General features: G+C 40.2%; 1 protein-coding gene and 1 non-coding gene across 5 annotated transcripts in view; one reads left to right on the top strand and one right to left on the bottom strand.

Moving 5' to 3' along the window:
- The window catches only part of SMURF1 (SMAD specific E3 ubiquitin protein ligase 1), a 107,059-nt gene that overhangs the window by 24,747 nt on the left and 63,893 nt on the right, over positions 1-18,419 (top strand). The window lies entirely within an intron of this gene.
- Positions 15,227-15,333, bottom strand: LOC122210384. The gene has a single exon (XR_006198034.1). It is a non-coding gene; the product is annotated as a U6 spliceosomal RNA (small nuclear RNA).

Here is an 18,419-nt window from a genome sequence, read left to right as displayed (position 1 = left end):
CATTCCACTGTGTTTGGAAGGGATACTTGGAATTATTTCAGTCCTTTAAAGTTTATTAAGACTTTTTGTGGCTTAATGTATAGTTAATCCTGGAGAATGCACTTGAGAAGAATGTGTTTTTTGCTGTTGTTGGATGGGATGTTCTATTTGTCTGTTAGGTCTAGTTGGTTTGTAGTGTTAAGTCTTCTATTTCTTTGTTCTATCCATTATTCTAATTCTTCTATCCATTATTGAAAGTGGGGTGTTGATACTTCCAACTATTAATGTGGAACTTTCTTTTTTTTCCCTTCAATTCTGTCAGTTTTTCCTTTGTATATTTGGGGCTCCATTGTTAGGTGCATATATATTTATAAATATTTATAATTATTTTATCTTCTTCATGAATTGACTCTTTTATTATTACATAAGGTCTTTATTTGTCCCTTGTTACAGTTTTTGTCTTAAAGTCTATTTTGTCTGATATTAATTCATATAGCCACTCCAGCTGTTGAATTTGGTTACTGTTAGTGTGGAATACCTTTTTCTATACGTTCACTTTTAACCGATTTGTGTATTTGAATCTAAAATGAATCTTTTGTGAACAGCATATAGTTGGATCATGTTTTGTTATCCATTTCATCCATCTCTGCCTTTCGATTGAAGAGTTTAATATACATTTATGTATTTGCTGATAAAGAAAAACTTCTACCAATATCCGTGAAGCTTTTACATTTGTGTTACATAGCCAATTATACTAAGGAGACTATAACCAGGTACAGCTTTTAGACTTGGGCTTTATTGTCGGGTCCATAGTGAAGAAAATAAAATGCTAATTATTGTCACTGGCCAAAAAAAAAAAAAAGTTACAAAGATGTCTATTATTTTTTTAAAAGCTTTTGTTTTTAAGTAATCTCACACCCACTGTAGGGCTCAAACTCAACCCTGAGATCAAGAGTTGCAGGCTCCTCTAACTGAGCCAGCCAGGCCCCCCTGCCATTTTGATATTGGTTTTCTGTATGTCTTACGTCCCTTTTTTTGGTTACTCTATTCCTCCATTACTGCCTTATTTATGTTAAATTGCCTGACCATCTTTAACGGACATATAGGGTGTCTATAATCTTGTACTTTTACACACGATGCTGTAATGCATGTGTGTCAGTTTACCCATCAGCAAGCCTATCTGTGGATAAATTTCTACATTTGGGAATTCAGCTGCTGCTGGAGCGATGTTAACAGAAATAGGGAAACAGGCAAGAAGCCTCTTTTTCTTCCTCATCTCTCACCCTCTCTCTAGAACTTTGCATTGCAGAAGTGAACAGGGAGCCTGCCAGCATGGGATCTGGGAGTCCTAGCCCCAGTATCACAGGATGGAGTATAACAGAGTAGGGAAGAGGAGAGAACATGGGTAAATAGTTGCACATAAGAAATCGTCCTATTCCAGGGGTGCTTGGGTGGCTCAGTTGGCTAAGCGGCCAACTCTTAATTTTGGCTCAGGTCATGATCTCTCGGTTCGAGTCCATGTCAGGCTCTGCACTCATAGCAAGAAGCCTGCTTCAGATCCTCTGTCTCCCTCTTTCTGGCTTGTGGCTTTTCTCTCTTTTTCTCAAAAATAAATAAACGTTAAAAAAAATCATCTGATTCCCTTAACATCTTATTTCCAAGGGTGCAGACTGATTTTCAACTTCCTAGAATTAAGTGAAATTAGGTTCTTAATATCAATTAGAAGAAATTAATCTCTTCACAACACAGGTTTGTTAATCTTGTAGATTGAGAATCCCACCCATGGTTCTTAGTAACCCTCTCTCTTGATTTAAGCTGTGTATATTACTTTAGGCTTACAGTTGTGTCTTTAGTGATTAAATTGAAAAAATGACTCTGGAAAGTGATGTGCATCTAATGGACAATGCTTCTGTGTCCTTTTCAAATCTTGGATGAGCAGGAATGCTATCAGTTTCTGCATTAGTCTATTGGACAACATATTTCAAGACTTAGTCATATCTTGCCTTCCTTTTCTCCCAGGTTCTAATTTATCTGCCATTATCAAATAGCATGCCTAAGAGAAAGTGATTTATTGCATGTTTTGGCATCTATAGAACAGTAGAAATGTCTCTTGGAAGTGGAAAAAAATTTCATCTGGTGGGCATATTCTAGGGTAACTGTATTTTTTGTTTCTGTCTGGAACAATTCTGTTTTAAACCTGCTGTCCTGGCATAATCAATAATAGTACCCTTTCTTTTTCTAAAACGTGCCGTAGTTTGGTTGATACGGTCACTGGATAGGAAACTTACCCATCTGACTGATGTTTAAGCCATCTTCTCTGGTATAGTTCTATTCTAGGAAATTTGAAAACTTAGCCTCTGAGATGTTAGCTGTGTCATTCATTGGTCACCATGTGGGGAAGTCATACAGAGAGAGTAAAATCTGGGGTTGAGGTTAACAAGAGGGGCCTGTGACTGCATATGTAGTTGCATAGACATAACATATAAGGATCTTTATTTAACTTATGTGCTTTCACAGGATTTAAACACATACCTCCAGGCATGTGCACATCTCTAAAAAGAGGGAGAGAGAAAATCCCAATCAGGCTCAGAGCCTGACGTGGGGCTAGACCTCACGAACCATGAGATCATGAACCTGAATCGAGATCAAGAGTCAGATGCTTAACCCACTGACCCACCCAGGAACCCTCCCCCTTTTTAATGTTCACTTATTTATTTATTGAGGTGGGGAGGAGGGACAGAAAAAGAGGGAGACAGAGAATCCCAAGTAGGCTCCGTGCTGTCAGTGCAGAGCCCGATACGGGGCTCGAACTCACCAACTGTGAGTTCATGACCTGAGCTGAAATCAGGAGGTTGATGCTTAACCAACGGAGCCACCCAAGCATCCTGGTGTTGTTATTCTTTATTAAAAGAATGCTTCTTTTCAAGATGAGAGATCCTATTCATCTTTTAAAGATTGAAAGTCCTTGTTGGGATGAGCTCTGGGTGTTGTATGTAAGCCAATTTGACAATAAGTTATATTAAAAAACAAATTGAAAGTCTTGAGTGCAAGGGTGTAACAGGGAATGCCTGGTATGGACCAGCTGTTGAGACTCCACACAGCAACAATGGCCGAGTGTTCTTTAGGTTGTGAGCAGGGTTTGACTTTCACTGTGGTTTGATTAGCTCTGTTGTTAGTGCCTTTCACACATTTTCATGGGATTTTCTTAAAACTTTTTAAGTGAGTTTAGACATGTCTATTATGAATCCTTTTTTTTTTTTTTTTTTAAGAACAATTTTGAAAGTGTTCTCAGGCAAATTAGAGTGACAACCTCAATTTTCCTCCTTTTCACTCTTTCGGGATATTTGTCACATATTTTCTGGGCCAGGTGTAGATAAGTGCAAATAAATTTTCTGTTGAGGTGGACAATCATGTGTCTCACTACCCCTGTGTTGTTACTAATACTCAAAAGAACAAGTGCGATTTCATTAAGGGTAACCTCTTTTCTCTGGGAATACCATTTGGTGCCACTTTGGAATTGGCTTTGGAAAGGCTGGGACCAGCTTAATATTGCTTGCTTCCTATAACTGTATGCTATTTGGCACAGGCAATCTCGCAAATCGAACAGAAAGATCATCTCCGGTGGAAACTGTTGGAGGTCATGTGTATGCAACTTTCTCTGAGTTTGAAGATAGTTGTTTTCCTGTTTTTAGTTGTCTTATATGCAAGGGATTTCCAGGAACTCCTAATGAGTATGAATCAGAAGGAATCAACCAAGTCCAATCAGAAAGACCTCAAGGTGGGTTTTATTTTGGGGGTGAGAGGTGATGGGTGCCTGGCTGGCTCAGTCAGTAGAGCAGTAAACTTATAAGTTTATTGCAACTCTTGATCTTGGGGTTGTAACTTTGAGCCCCACTTTGGGTGTAGAGTTTGCTTAAGAGGAATATCTTTACAAAAAATAATAAAAGTGAGGCTTTAGTTTTCTGAAAAGAATGCATTCTTTCAGATGCTCCTTCTGGCGAGGGTTCCTCATGGTGGCAGAGGACTTCATGTGTCAGGTGGTAAGGGTGGATTTCATTTCTACCCCTTCCTACAGATGGCACAGGAGGGCTCCTTCTGTGTTTGATCCACAGGTGGTGTGGGCAGGGAGTTGTCTTTGTTGATGCAGGAATCTTCTTTTCCCCAAAACTTATCATAGAATCAACGGTAATAGTACGTTAGTTCCATTTGGTTAATAATTACAATTATTTGGATTTCTTCCTGCCATTTTCCACATTTACTTTTCCAATATGGGAAAAACTCAAAGGGAATATTTCATCTTCACTGTAGGAATGAGCAGTAATTCAGAAAATGCAAAGAGCTTCTTAGCTTTGATTTAATCCATAAATGACTTGAGGAAAACCAAAGAAGGAAGATAAGAGATACAGAAGGCAATGGGATTCTATTTTGAGAAAGAGAGCATGAGCTGGGTAGGGGCAGAGAGAGAGTGGGACAGAGTGAAAGAGGGAGAGAGAGAGAGGCCCAAGCAGTCCATGCTGTCAGCGCAGAGCCCGACGTGGGGCTCGATCCCATGACCTGAGCCACAATCAAGAGTCGGATGCTCAACCGACTGAGCCACCCTGGCACCCTGGCAATGGGTTTCTTAAAGTGAGAGCTGACCACCTGTCTGGTTTGCCTGCAGTTATAACCCTCACTGCTTACTGTGGTGGTGGCCAGAGTTTCGACTTTTTCTTTGTGGTTCATATGACCTTGTGTTCCCAGTATTTACCAAATGTTTTAAATAGTTTTCCAAAAAATTTCCTTGTTCATTTCCCATAGTGTGCACATTCAGACCATAAAAGGACCTATTGAGATACATGTTAAAATTCCACAAATGATAGTGTCTCTTAATGATAGGTGTTGAGATTTCTATTCACAGGGATTTACAGTAGCTTAATGATAAGCTAAATTTTTCTAGATCTTTGATATTTTCCCTTTTGCTTCTTTGGGATAGTCTCTCTCGATAGATTTCCACAGCCTGCTTCCCTTAAGCTCAGTCATCATTAATGGAGCAACTACTTCTTGCGATAACTTTTTTCTGTATGGTGGAGGGTACCAAGTAAAAGAAGAGAATTTATCAGATGTAGTCTCTGCTTTCTAGAACCTTACATTGGGAAGGGATGGATGGGGAGAAAAAACTAGCAGATTGTAATTCATGCTCTACTGGAGGTAAACAGAATCACAGGACTATGGGGGCAGGCGGATTCATTCCATCTGGATAGGCTTGAGGGAGGTGTGTGGGGATTGTGGCATTTGAGATTGCCATTTCGTTCCTGGATGGGAATACGCAGGTGGGTGTTGGGTTCGGAGGGTGTTTTAAATAATGGAAACCGCTTGAGGGAAGGCTTAGAAACGGAACAGCACTTGGCATTTGTTCAGGGAGGAAGGGGAATGATAGGTTGTTTTGTTTATTTTTATTTTTTTAAATGTTTTTTATTTATTTTTGAGATAGAGGGAGACAGAATGCGATTGGGGGAGGGGCGGAGAGAGAGGGAGACACAGAATCTGAAGCAGGCTCCAGGCTCCGAGCTGTCAGCACAGAGCCTGATGCAGGGCTTGAACCCACGAACCGTGAGATCATGACCTGAGCTGAAGTCAGACGCTTAACCGACTGAGCCACCCAGACGCCCCATAGATTGTTTTAGGTACTGGGATCATACATAACATAGTCTTAGCAGGAGAAGCCACGGTAGAAGATGAAGTACTTACTGGAGTTCATCTATGTGGGAAATCTCCCTTTGCCATTTACATCCAACTCTGACACATAATAATGAAGATGTAATATGAGATCATAATTAAAAAATCTGTCGTTATGAGACAAAAATCAAGAAGCAGTATATATGGTGGTTGAAAACATAGGTTTTGAAGCTGGATTGCCTGGGTTCAAATCCTGAATAGCTGTGTGACCTCGGGCAAGTTACTCAGTTTCTCTGATGCCTCACTTTCCTTGTGTATAACATGGGGATAACAATAGTGCTTACAAATTTATTGCCACGATTAAATGACTAGCAGGTAAGGTATTTACAACAGTATATAAATATTACCAGTTATTAGTAGTAATAGTAGTATTTGCAATTTGATTTTTTTTTCCTCTGAGAAAGATTGGATTGGTCTTTTTATAGATTATATACTCTGTGTAATTAATTGTAGCATCCCAGGCCTATAAGTGTATGAAGACTCTCAGAGCAGAATTTTCACTGGGATAAAAATGTCTATCTTTCAGAGAACTTCGGTGCTTTGCACTAGAGCTGTCTGGTTTTACCTACTCCTTCCTGGGACACAGCTGACTTGAAGAGGTTGGTTGGTGGCGTCATTATTTGTGTGTGTGTAATGGAATATTATGGGAGAGAATGTTATCGTGTGTATCAGGAAAGTGCTTTGGTGACAAGTAACAGAAACGGACTTTGGCTAATTAAAGCATAAGAGAATTTATTGCAAGACTGTTGGGGACTCACGAATGGCCAGGAGGCTGGGCACCAAAGGTGAGAAGCCTAAGGTGGCTCAGGTGGCCGGGAGGCACAAAGGCCATCTCCTAGGCTAATGGCCTGGTCTGTGTGTGCATAGGGTCTCTGTCCCTGAGATTTAGGACGTCTACCTCCCAGCCGTTCTGGTCTCGTGTAAAGGCCTGTTGGAATAGCAGACATACTGGGAATGGTTAAATGCCTGGCTCTGAGGGTCAGAGTACATTGTGGAACAACTGTGTAATGGAATGCACTGTGGCCCTTAAACATAAAGGGTATTTAATGACATGGAAACTGGTTCACGCTTTTTTTTATTAAGCGAAAAAGCAGGTAGCAAAACTGTATGTGTGGGATCGTTATATTTAAAAACTTGATGAAGGAGCTTCTGTTATTCCTACTTGACAGACAGGCACAGAACTGTTGCCTAGTTGGCCCATGGTCACTCGGCCAGTGAGCAGAAGAGGTCGGACTTGAATCTGTAAGTCCGGCCCAGAGCTGGGCCCTTGGGCACTTCATCGCTCGCTCTCTGACATGCACAGAAAGGCTCCACGTGACAACAGGAGTGGAAGTCAGAGCTAGGTGGTGAGATTATGGTGCGCTTTTATTGTTTACTCTGATTTCTGATGAGCATCCGTCACTTCTATAGTGACCCAAATGATTAAGTTATTGTAAAAATGGAAAGTTTTGCAGTACTTTTCTTCCAGCTGAAAAGTTGCGTCCAGGTGTATCCGCTGCAAATTGCTTTTTATATGCAACAAGAGACCCCGATTATCACCTCCATCAATACGTGGGTTTCCCCTGAACTTGTATATGTCCTGCAGTGATCATTGACCATTAATTGGACAGGTGATTAGCATCATCAAAACCAGAAAAATGTTCCTGGGCTTTTAAACTCTGTGGCTCCTGCAATTTCAAGATTACATCAAAGCATTGATAAAATAGTTTGTGTTTTAAATGGGAGATTCAAATCTGTGAAGCTTTTTAAGATTTGTGTTTGTCACGTCTTGGCACGAGTTTCTCGTTTGTAGTCTAGTTATGAAAAGACTCTGGTTTCCATATGTATTTTTAAAATACTCTGAGTCATGGCTCCAAATGAGTAATAGACATTATATCTGTATTAGATTTCTGCTGTGTCATACCTCCATGTGAAGCCAGTGCCTTCTTTGAGTGCTTGCAACAGCCAACACGGAATTTGGCCAAATGGTATTCATTTCACATATTCTTCCTGGTGCTTTTTTATTTTCAGAAATTACTGTTTGGGAATGCAAATGTGTGTTTGATTTCACAGGTTGCTTAGGGAAAGGGCCCGTGTGTGTGTGCACGTGGGCCCATATGTACATGGCGCTGTGAGTGGCGTGTGCACACTGATTGCGAGACGCGCCGTTACAGGTGCCCCTCGATGAGCAAAATGCTGAGAGTCAAACAGTGACGTGGCTTTCTTATGATCTGACATTTTTATTTTACAGTCTTGAACAGGTAGCTCACTGAAATATAGATTTTTATCGTGTAGTGTTCTTGTGCGTTATAATTAAAACGAAAAAGCAGGAGAGATGAAAGAATTCCTAAGGTATCTTCATATTCAGTGTCCATCTCTCCTCAACCGTTTGGCACAGAATCACCGATATTTGTATATTTCCACATGCTGTGCCATAGTGTTGACACTGACACTTTTTCAGAAGGATGGGCTATTCTTAGCTCCCCAAGTTTTAAAAACCACTTCATTGAGATACAACTCACATTTCATACAGTTTACCCATCCAGTGGGTTTTGGTGTGTTACATTAGTAATTTTTACAAATTGTGGTAAAAATATCTAACAATTTACCATTTTAACCATTTTTAAGTATACAATTCAGTGGCATTAACTACATTCATAATGTCACCACTGTGTATTTACAAACTTTTTTTTTTAAATCATCCCAAACAGAAGCTCTGTGACCATGAAGTCATAACTGCTCATCTCCACTTTTCTCAGCTTCGTGGTAACCTCTCATTTACTTCCTCAATGCATTTGCCTGGTGTAGATATTTCGTAAAAGTGGGATCATACAGGGGCACCTGCGCGGCTCAGTCGGTTAAGCGTCTGTCTCTTGGTTTCGGCTCAGGTCGTGATTTCGTGGTTCCTGGGATCAAGTCCCACATTGGGCTCCGTGCTGACGGTGCAGATCCTGCCTGCATTTCTCTCTCCCTCTCTCTCTGTCCCTTCCCTGCTCGTGCATATGTGCACTCATGCGCTCTCAAAATAAATGGACTTAAAAAAATAGTGGAATCATATAGTATTTTGTCTTTTTGTGTCTGCCTTCTTTCAACTTAGCATAATGTTCAAGGTTCATTCATGTCTGTGTGTCAGAGTTTCCTTCCATGGTATGACTGAATACCACTTCATTGCACGGGTATGCTGTAATTCGTTAATCCGTTAATCAGTTGATAGATACCTGGGCTCTTTCCACCTTCTGGCTATTGTGAATAACGCTCCAGTGAACATGGGTGTACAAGTATGTATTTGAGCCCCCGCTAACAATTCCTTTGGGTATATACCCAGGAGTGTAATTGCTGGGTCATATGATAGTTCTGTGTTTACCTTGTTGTCTAAGTTTTACTACTGGTGCTTTTTTTTTTAATGTTTTAATTTTTTAAAATATTTATTTAGCACATGTATGAGCGAGAGAGGGGCAGAGAGACAGGGAGAGAGAGAACCCCAAGCCGGCTCCACACCCAGCAAGGAGCCCATCACTGGGCTTGATTCCACGAACCAGGAGATCATGACCTGAGCTGAAATCAAGAGCGGGATGCTTGGGGCCCCTGGGAGGCTCAGTCAGTTAAGCGTCTGACTTCGGCTCAGGTCATGATCTCACAGTTTGTGGGTTCGAGCCCTGCATCGGGCTCTGTGCTGACAGCTCAGAGCCTGGAGCCTGCTTTGGATTCTGTGTCTCCCTTGCTCTCTGCTCCTCCCCCACTCACATCCTGTCTCTCTTTTCTTCAAAAATAGATAAATATTTTAAAAAATTAAAAAAAAAAAGAGTGGGGCGTTCAACCCACTGAGCCACCCAGGCACCCCTAGTGCTGGTACTTTTGATCGCCACACGCATCCAGGCAATGACAACTGTATCCCAACTGTCACTGGCTGATTGTAAGATGCATCTTGATTTCAGAGATGTTAATATGTAGGCCTTAGAATTGACGAAATATTTATATGTTGATATTCCATAAAGCTGGATACTTTTAAGGAAGTGGTGGGTCAACATGCCTATACTAGAAGATTCTCATCTGAGTATATTCTTAAAAATCGTTTGTAAAAAATACAAGTTCTCCATTATAAAGGAATATAGCTGGTTTGTATGATATTTGGGGCAAAACCCAGAAAAACATGAAGGGAAAAAGTAACCTGCCCATTCTTTCTTTCTCTCAGAAATACTGCTATTAATCTTTTACTCTGATTTTGTTTCTCAGTTACTTTTCTAGGCGTACGTGTTTTAGTTTATATTCTTTATCTTTAGGATCCCTGACAAAAGTAATATATATTCAATTTTATAGAATATTTTTATTTTTTTAATGTTTATTTTAAAGAGAGAGAGACAGAGCATGAGCAGGGAAGGGGCAGAGAGAGAGGGAGACACAGAATCCGAAACACGCTCCGGGCTCTGAGCTGTCAGCACAGAGCCCGACACAGGGCTCGAACTCATGAACTATGAGATCATGTCCCGAGTTGAAGTCGGATGCTTAACCAACTGAGCCACCCAGGCACCCCAGGGTATATTCAATTTTAAAGTTACAGTATTACTTGGTATAGGAGTTTGAAATGTGAGCCTACAGGGGCGCCCAGGGTGGCTCAGTCCGCTAAGCATACGACTTCAGTTCAAGTCATGATCTCACGGTTTGTGGGTTCAAGCCCTGCATCAGGCTCTCTGCTGACAGCTCAGAGCTGGAGAATGCTTCAGGTTCTGTGTCTCCCTCTCTCTCTGCCCCTCCCCTGCTTGTGTTCTGTCTCTCTGTCTCTCAGCAATAAATAAATGTTAAAAAAATTTTTTTTAATTAAAAAAAAATGAGCCTACAGATTTTGTTCTGTGCCTGTATCAACATTTCTTACTATCATTGTTATTATGTTCTATTGTCATGGGATCGTATGAACACTGTTTTCGAATGTTTTTCAGATTAGAAACAGATCTACTGTGTGTATAAGGAGATCGAACGATGTCATTTTCTTTCATCCTTAATTAAAATTTTTGGTCTTAAAAATTGAATATCTGCATTTGGTAATAAATAAAATGGTAAAGTAGTACCGAAGAGATTAGGTTGAAAAATTGACAATACCTTTTCCTTCCTTTGTCCGCGCCCCTGAGTTTCCATCTTTAGTTCCTTTGGTAACTCCAGATAATACAAATACACTTCTCAGTGTTTACTTAATTTTGCAGAATGCTGTGACTCTGCTGTGAGAACTTCCAGGTTTGTGTAGATTCTGCTAGAAGATAGCTGCCATCTGTAGTTTTAATTTTTCCATCACTGCCCCCTGCCCACTTTTGTTTGTAAGTATCGCACCTGCACATCAGACCAGCACATAGTCTCTGCTCTCAGTGAATTTCTACCAGACCGTTTACTCCCTAGTCCTTGTTTTCTTTAATCACTGAATCCAGAAATTTATCCCCACCCCACCCCCCGCCACCGCCATACAGCATGCCTTTGTTATAATATTGATTTGGCTACAGTAGATAAATTCTCTTTCAGAACTCCTAAGAGACAAATGTATGGGATGTTAGTACTATGTACAAATAACAGAAAAATATTATTTATTTTTATTTTTATTTTTTTTAAACATTTATTCGTTCTTTTGAGAGACAGAGAGAGACAGTATGAGTGGGGGAAGGCCAGAGAGAGAGGGAGACACAGAATCCGAAGCAGGCTCCAGGCCCTGAGCTGTCAGCACAGAGCCTGACATGGGGCTCGAACCCACCAACTGTGAGATCATGACCTGAGCTGAAGTCGGATGCTGAACAGACTGAGTCACCAAGGTGCCCCTAAAGAACAGAAAAATATTGAGATGACTCCATTAAAATGTTAGTGACATTTTAGAATAAGATATAAAAATTGCAAGTTTCTGTTTATAGAAAATCATATTTTGCCTGTATTTTGTGCAGAGTATAGATTTAAATGGTATCAAAATTCATAATCCTAGTATGCTCCTATAAAAGGAGCCAACTTATGGTTCTTTATCTTTTTTATTTCAAATCCACCCCATAATATATGTATTTTTATTTCCCCACCCTCTCCAGTATCATATTAAAATAGTCTTTTAAGCTTGTCTAGACATGGGAATGCAAACTAAGAAAAACGAAGTTACTGTATATTTTTGTATATATTATTTTCCTCTGATGTAAAATTAAAATGTTTGGATCTTCAGATGTGGAGTTCACACTTCTAATGCAAAAATTGATTGCACGTCATACAATACATATATCTATTGCGTTTCAGCTTGAAATTTAATTGTGCATGTCTCCTGTAGTGTATTTAAAAATTTTTTTAAATATTAAATATTATTTATTTTTGAGAGAGAAACAGAGTGTGAGTGGGGGAGGGGCAGATAGAGAGGGAGACACAGAATCTGAAGCAGGATCCAGGCTCTGAGCTGTCAGCACAGAGCCTGCTGTGGGGCTCAAGTCACAAACCTCGAGATCATGACCTGAGCCAAAGTCAGATGCCCAGCCCACTGAGCCACCCAGGCGCCCCTCCTGTAGTGTATTTATTTGCATGTTTAAACCTCTGCACAAGTATGAGCCAGGAACATAGTATCCCACTATTTAAGTTAGTGGAAATGGCATGTTAACATTGCTGGAACATTGTTACTATGACTGCCCCTCCCCCCGCCCCCAATTTCTTTAGGACGTAATAGTAGCATTGTTCATTGGTAACTTTTCAGAAGATTGAACTGAGTTCTAACATGAAAATAAATGGCAGAAAAATTAGAGTGCAGTTAAAATTTGGTTACCTCTTCATCTAATTGCTTAAAAAAAATTTTTTTTTAATGTTTAATTTTGAGAGAGAGAGACAGAGCGTGAGCCGGGGAGGGGCAGAGAGAGAGGGAGACACAATCTGAAGCAGGCTCCAAGCTCTGAGCTGTCAGCACAGAGCTGAACTCAGGGCTCAAACTCACAAACTGTGAGATCATGACCCAAGCTGAAGTCGGATGCTTAACCAACTGAGCCACCCAGGTGCCCCATAATTATTTTTTTTAGTCTCAAAATCACTTTACTGGGGTGCCTGGGTGGCTCAGTTCATTAAGCGTCCGACTTCAGCTCGGGTCATGATCTCATGATTTGTGAGTTCAAGCCCCGCATCTGGCTCTGTGTTGGCAGTGTGGAGCCAGCTTGGGATTCTCTCTCCCTCTCTCTCTCTCTGTCTCTCTGTCTCTCTCTCTCTCTCTCTCTCTCTCTCTGCCTCTCCTCTGCTTGAACTTTCTGCTCTCAAAATAAATAAATAAACTTAAAATCACTTTACTAAGTAAAGATTTCTTTGGCCTGCCAGATTTATCTCTAGCCATAGTTTCTTGGATTTGATTTGAAATTTGATGAGTATTATCTTGTGTCTGTCTTTGATTCTGAATATTCTTGTTGCTTCACAGAGTCTATCTACATTTCTTCTCTCCTTCAGTCCACATCGTGCAGTCTTCCTTGTCTAATCTTTGAGTTTGGTCTGTTTGATCATTGATAGAATGTGTCCCGTATTAACTTATAAACTATTAGTGGGAGCTAATAATTGTCTTCTAACAAAGATCTAAAACTTATTCAGATAAATGTGCTTCTTTTCATGCATTCCCCAAGAAGGCTGGATATATATATATATATTTCTATAATGTTTGGCTCAGAATTTGGAACTGTATTTTTATTTATTTAGTTTTATTTAATTTTTATTTTTTATTTTGAGGGAGTCCAAGAGAACGTGAGCAGAGGAGGGGCAGAGAGAGAGGGAGAATCCCAGCCAGGCTCTGCGCTGTCAGCACAAAGCCCTACTTGGGGCTCGAACTCATGATCCGTGAGATCATGACCTGAGCCAAAATCAAGAGTCCGAGGCTTAACTGACTGAACCACCCAGGTGCCCTGTCACTGCATTTTTAAATTGAGGTGCTGGTTGCTCTCTTTCTTACTAGATGAAGTGCAACATCTTTCCGGCACCAAATTCACAGATTTCCTGCTATCTGGCTTGTTAACCTCGGTGTATTTTAAGTGAACGTTTGAGTACGTTAACCTTAAAAATAAAAGTTGTTTTACCAGCAAAAATAGGTTTATTTGGTAATAACAGAGAATTGCATTTCAGGACAGACAAGCTACAATAAAGCCATAGGCCAGTCCAACAAAGGACAAGAAGGTTATTTTATGGAGGAGAAGGAGGAAGTTGAGAGGAAGTCCAGTGGAGAAAGGCAGGAGTTCAGGGTGACGATTTCTCATGGGCCGAGTTGCTGGGATGGTCCATTTCTTGTAGGAGATGCAATGCATATTTCAGTGTTGGGGCCTGGAATCCATGATTCTTTCCTGTCAAAGATTCTTCTGTTAACGGTCTGTAATTGACATTGAGTGGTGTCCCTCTAGCCTCCTCTTCTGGCATCCTGAATCCACTTTCGTGGGATTTCCCTTCATTAATTTTCACAAGTATTTATAAACTTAGTTGTTAATAATGACCCAGGACTGATTGTTAAAAATACAAGGCAGAGACTCGTTTAGTTTCAAGCATCGTTTGTTTCAGTCCCTCGGAAACCATTCTGGTTCAGTTGTTACAGCCCACGTTTTCACCATGTACTTTTCCTTAGCCCACATGCCTGAATAGCTCTGGACTTCGTAAAAACAGACTGTTCACGCCGAAGAGATTAACCTGACAATTTTAAGATAGATCTTAATTGCATATGTTTAGAAAGAGAATAACATGTTGGTGGTATTTAAGGTGAAAAATCTTCATAGAGTCCTATCTCTATGCTGTCCATCCCACCTTTGTGATGATTTTCTGGTTTAGTATTTTTCTAAATAATTTTTAAGCTTATTGGTAATAGAACAAAAAATAAGCCATTGATGCAGATGCCGATCTAGTTGATAAACCACAGGTGGGTACTGTCTTAAAAATATATACATGTGTAACAGCTTTATTGAGATATAATTCATGTGCCTTTAAAAGTATACAATTCAGGGGCTTTTATTATATTCATAGTGGTGCGTAACCATCACCATGTCTTGTTTTAGACCAATTTTTGAAGTTTTTTTTTCCTCTTTCTTTCTTTCTTTCTTTCTTTCTTTCTTTCTTTCTTTCTTTCTTTTTCTTTGCAGACGGAAGGAGAGAGTTTGCAAGTAGGGGAGAGGGCAGAGGGAGAGAAAGAATCTTAAGCAGTCTCCTTGTTCAACACGATCCTGATTGTGGGCTCGTTCCCATGATACTGGGGTCATGACCTGGGCCAAAATCAAGAGTTAGACACTCAACCGACTGAGCCACCCAGGGCCCCCCCAACCTTTAAGTTCTAATTTTAATCACCTGGTGCTCACTCCTTAATCCCGATCCCCTATTTCACTCGTCCCCCCACCCGCCTCCCCTCTGGTAGCCATCAGTACTCAATAAATAGTTAAGTGTCTTTCTTTGTTTGTCTCTCTCTTTTCTCCCCCCTTTGCTCATTTGTTTTGTTTCTTAAATTCCACGTATGAGTGAAATCCTATGGTATTTGTCTCTCTCTGACTGACTTATTTCACTTACTTAGCATTATACTCTCTAGTTCCATCCATGTCATTGCAAATGGCAAGAAAACAATGTAGAAACCTTCATAGGTGTGTGTGTCATCCTTGTGCAGGGGCCGTGCTAATCTTCTGTGTATCATTCCAGTTTTAGTATATGTGCTGCGGAAGTGAGCACGAGCATTTTCATGGCCTAAAAAGAACTCTGTACCCACTGGCAGTCACTCCCCATATCCCCTCTCCCCGGCCCCTGTAATCACTAATCCGCTTTCTGTCTGTATGGGCATTGTCTGTTTTGGACGTTTCATAACGATGGAGTCATACAATATGTCATTTTTTCTTTCACTTTAGGGAAGTCTTCAAGATCACCAATTCCTTTTTATTGTTGAATAACAGAGTAATATTCCACTGTGTGGGTATGCCGTATTTTCTTAGTTCATTCATCACTTGGTGGGCATTTGATTTGTTTCACTTTTGGGCTATTGTAAGTAATGCTGGTGATAAAAATTCATGCACACGTTTTTATGTAGACCTACATGTTTTCAGGTCTCTTGGGAATATACCTAAGTGGGGGAATTGCTGGGTCATATGCTACTCTGTGTTCAGCATTTTGATGAACTGCCAAACTATTTTCCCAAGTGGCTGAAACGTTTTACAGTCCCACCGGTAAAGCTTAAGTGTTCTGATTTCTCCACATTTTCACCAGTACTTGGTATTGTCATTTTTATTTTAGCTATCCTAATGGGTGTGAAGTAGTTAGTGTCTGTGGTTTTGATCCATATTTCTCTAATGGCTACTGATGTTGAGCATCTTTTCATGTACTTACTGACCATTTGTATATTTCCTTTTGAGAAAAGTCTTCAAATCCTTTGCCCATTTTGAAATTGGTTGTCTTTTTATTACTGATTTTTAGGAGTTTTAAAAACATTTTTATTGAAGTAATCAATGTTATATTAGCTTCCAGTGTACAGCATATTGAGTCAATAATTCTGTATGTTATTCAGTGCTCACCACAATAAGTAAAGTCCCCATCTGTCACCAAACAGCATTATTACAATATTATTGACTATATTCTCTCCTGTACTTTTCATGTCTGTGACTTATTTATAGCTGGAAGTTCATACCTCTTAATCCCCTTTAGCTATAAATAGATATCTTTACATCTATTTTTTATTTTTATTTTTTTTAGTTTATTTATTTATTTTGAGAGAGACTACATGAGTGGGGAAGGGGGGGGGGGGGAGAGAGAGAGAGAGAGAGAGAGAGAGAGAGAGAGAGAGAATCCCAAGCAGGCTCCACTCTGCCAGCACAGAGCCTGATGTAGGGCTCAAACTCAAAAAGCCGTGAGATCATGATTTGAGCCGAAATCAAGAGTTGGATGCTTAACTGAGCCCCCCGAGCATCCCTCTTAACATCTATTTATATCTACATAGATAAGAGAGGCTTTTTAAATATATTCCATATACAAGTCCCTTATCAGACATTTTCCAATAGTTTTGAAGTATTCTGTGGATTGTCTTTTTACTTGATAGTGTCTTCTGAAAGACAAAACTTTTTAATCTTGATCAAGTACAATTCATGTATTCTTTTGTCACTTACACTTTTGGCATCATATCTAATAAGCAACCATTGCCAAACCCAAGATTGTAAAGATTCAGTCCTATTCTCTTTCTGTAAGAGTTTTATAGAGTTTTTTTCATGTTTATTGTGAGAGAGAGTGCGCGAGCATGTGCCAAGTGGGGGAGGGGCAGAGAGCAAGGAAGAGGGAGAATCCCCAGTAGGCTCTGAGCTGTCAGCACAGAGCCCACCCAACACAGGGCTCGATCCCATGAACCATGAGATCATGACCTGAGCCAAAATCAAGAGTCTGATGCTCAACCTACTAAGCTACCCAGGCACCCCAAGAGAGTTTTATAGTTTTAACTCTTACATTAACTTTGGATTATCTACTTTGAATTAATTATTATGTACAGTATGAGGTTAGGCTCCAGCTTCATTCTTTTGCATGTGGATATCCAGTTGTCTCAGCACCATCTGTCGAAAAGACTATTCTCTCGTTAACTTATGTTGGCACTCTTGTCCACAACCAGGTGACATAAATGTAAGGATTTATTTGTGGACTTCCAGTTCTGTTCCATTGACCTATGTATGTTCAGCCTTACATCAGTCCCACATCAGCTTGGTTATCATAGCTTGGTTGTGAGTTTTGAAATTGGTAAGTGTGAATCTCCAACTTTGTTCTTTTTTTTTTTTTTTTTCAAGATTGTTTTGGCTTCTGGGTCCATTGAATTTCCATGCAAATTTTAGGATCAGCTTGTCAATTTATGCAAAAAAAACCCCCACCAAAACCAGATGGAATTTTGATAGGGATTGCATTGAGTAGATGCTATCTTATTTTAAATCGTCTACCACATCTTTACGATTGATTACATTCAGCTTCTGGAACAGTTATTGGGAGTATCCATTGAAGATTTATATCTTGATGGATAAATCAGTGCATATCCCAAACTGGCACTACCTATATATTGACCCCCTTCCTTGGTTTCATTATTTGAAATGTGTATGTGGCATGCTCTGGCCAGGGTATTTGCTTAGCAGGTTTTTTCGAAACTCTTTCCACTAATGTTTTGAGATGAGTGAAAATGTGAAAATGAAGACAAGGAAAATCTGTGAGAACCCAGATTCTTAAGGATCTTAGCTGTATATTAGGATGGTGTGAAAGGCATTGGTTATGAGTGTACATGATAATGTTGTGGCTTCTTCCTCCCCTCCCCCCACCCCGTCTTGAGGAAGGAATTGTCTCAGGAAACAGAAAAGCACGTTGTAAGCAACTTAGGTATTTTCCTTCTTGAGTTAGTTCAGTCCAACATTGTTTTTGTTTGTTTGTTTGTTTGTTTGTTTGTTTTACTATGCATAAGGTTACTGTGCACTAGCTGCTGCAGGGGGAGGAAATCGAAATAAGATCTCCCTAGACTATTTAAACAGCCTCCAGATGGGTCAGTCTTCCCGCTTCCTGCCTCTTCCCATCCATTCCTTCTCATTTTCTACTCCAGTACCAGAGTTTATAGCTTCCTAAAAAAGCCAGTCTGATCCTGTTTGGCTCCTCATTGCCCACAGGGTAAAGTCCAAATTCTTGAGCAGTTGCTGGTGAGACCTTTTCTAGTATGGCCCAGCCCTTTCTCTGCCTCCTAAACCAACATCCCATAGAAGCACACCCTTGTCCCTGAATGTATCAGCCTCTCCAACATGTCCTCGTACATGTAG

The sequence above is a fragment of the Panthera leo genome, chromosome E3, assembly GCF_018350215.1.
Source record: "Panthera leo isolate Ple1 chromosome E3, P.leo_Ple1_pat1.1, whole genome shotgun sequence".
Lineage (NCBI taxonomy): Eukaryota > Metazoa > Chordata > Mammalia > Carnivora > Felidae > Panthera > Panthera leo.
This window is presented reverse-complemented; position numbering and strand designations above follow the sequence as displayed.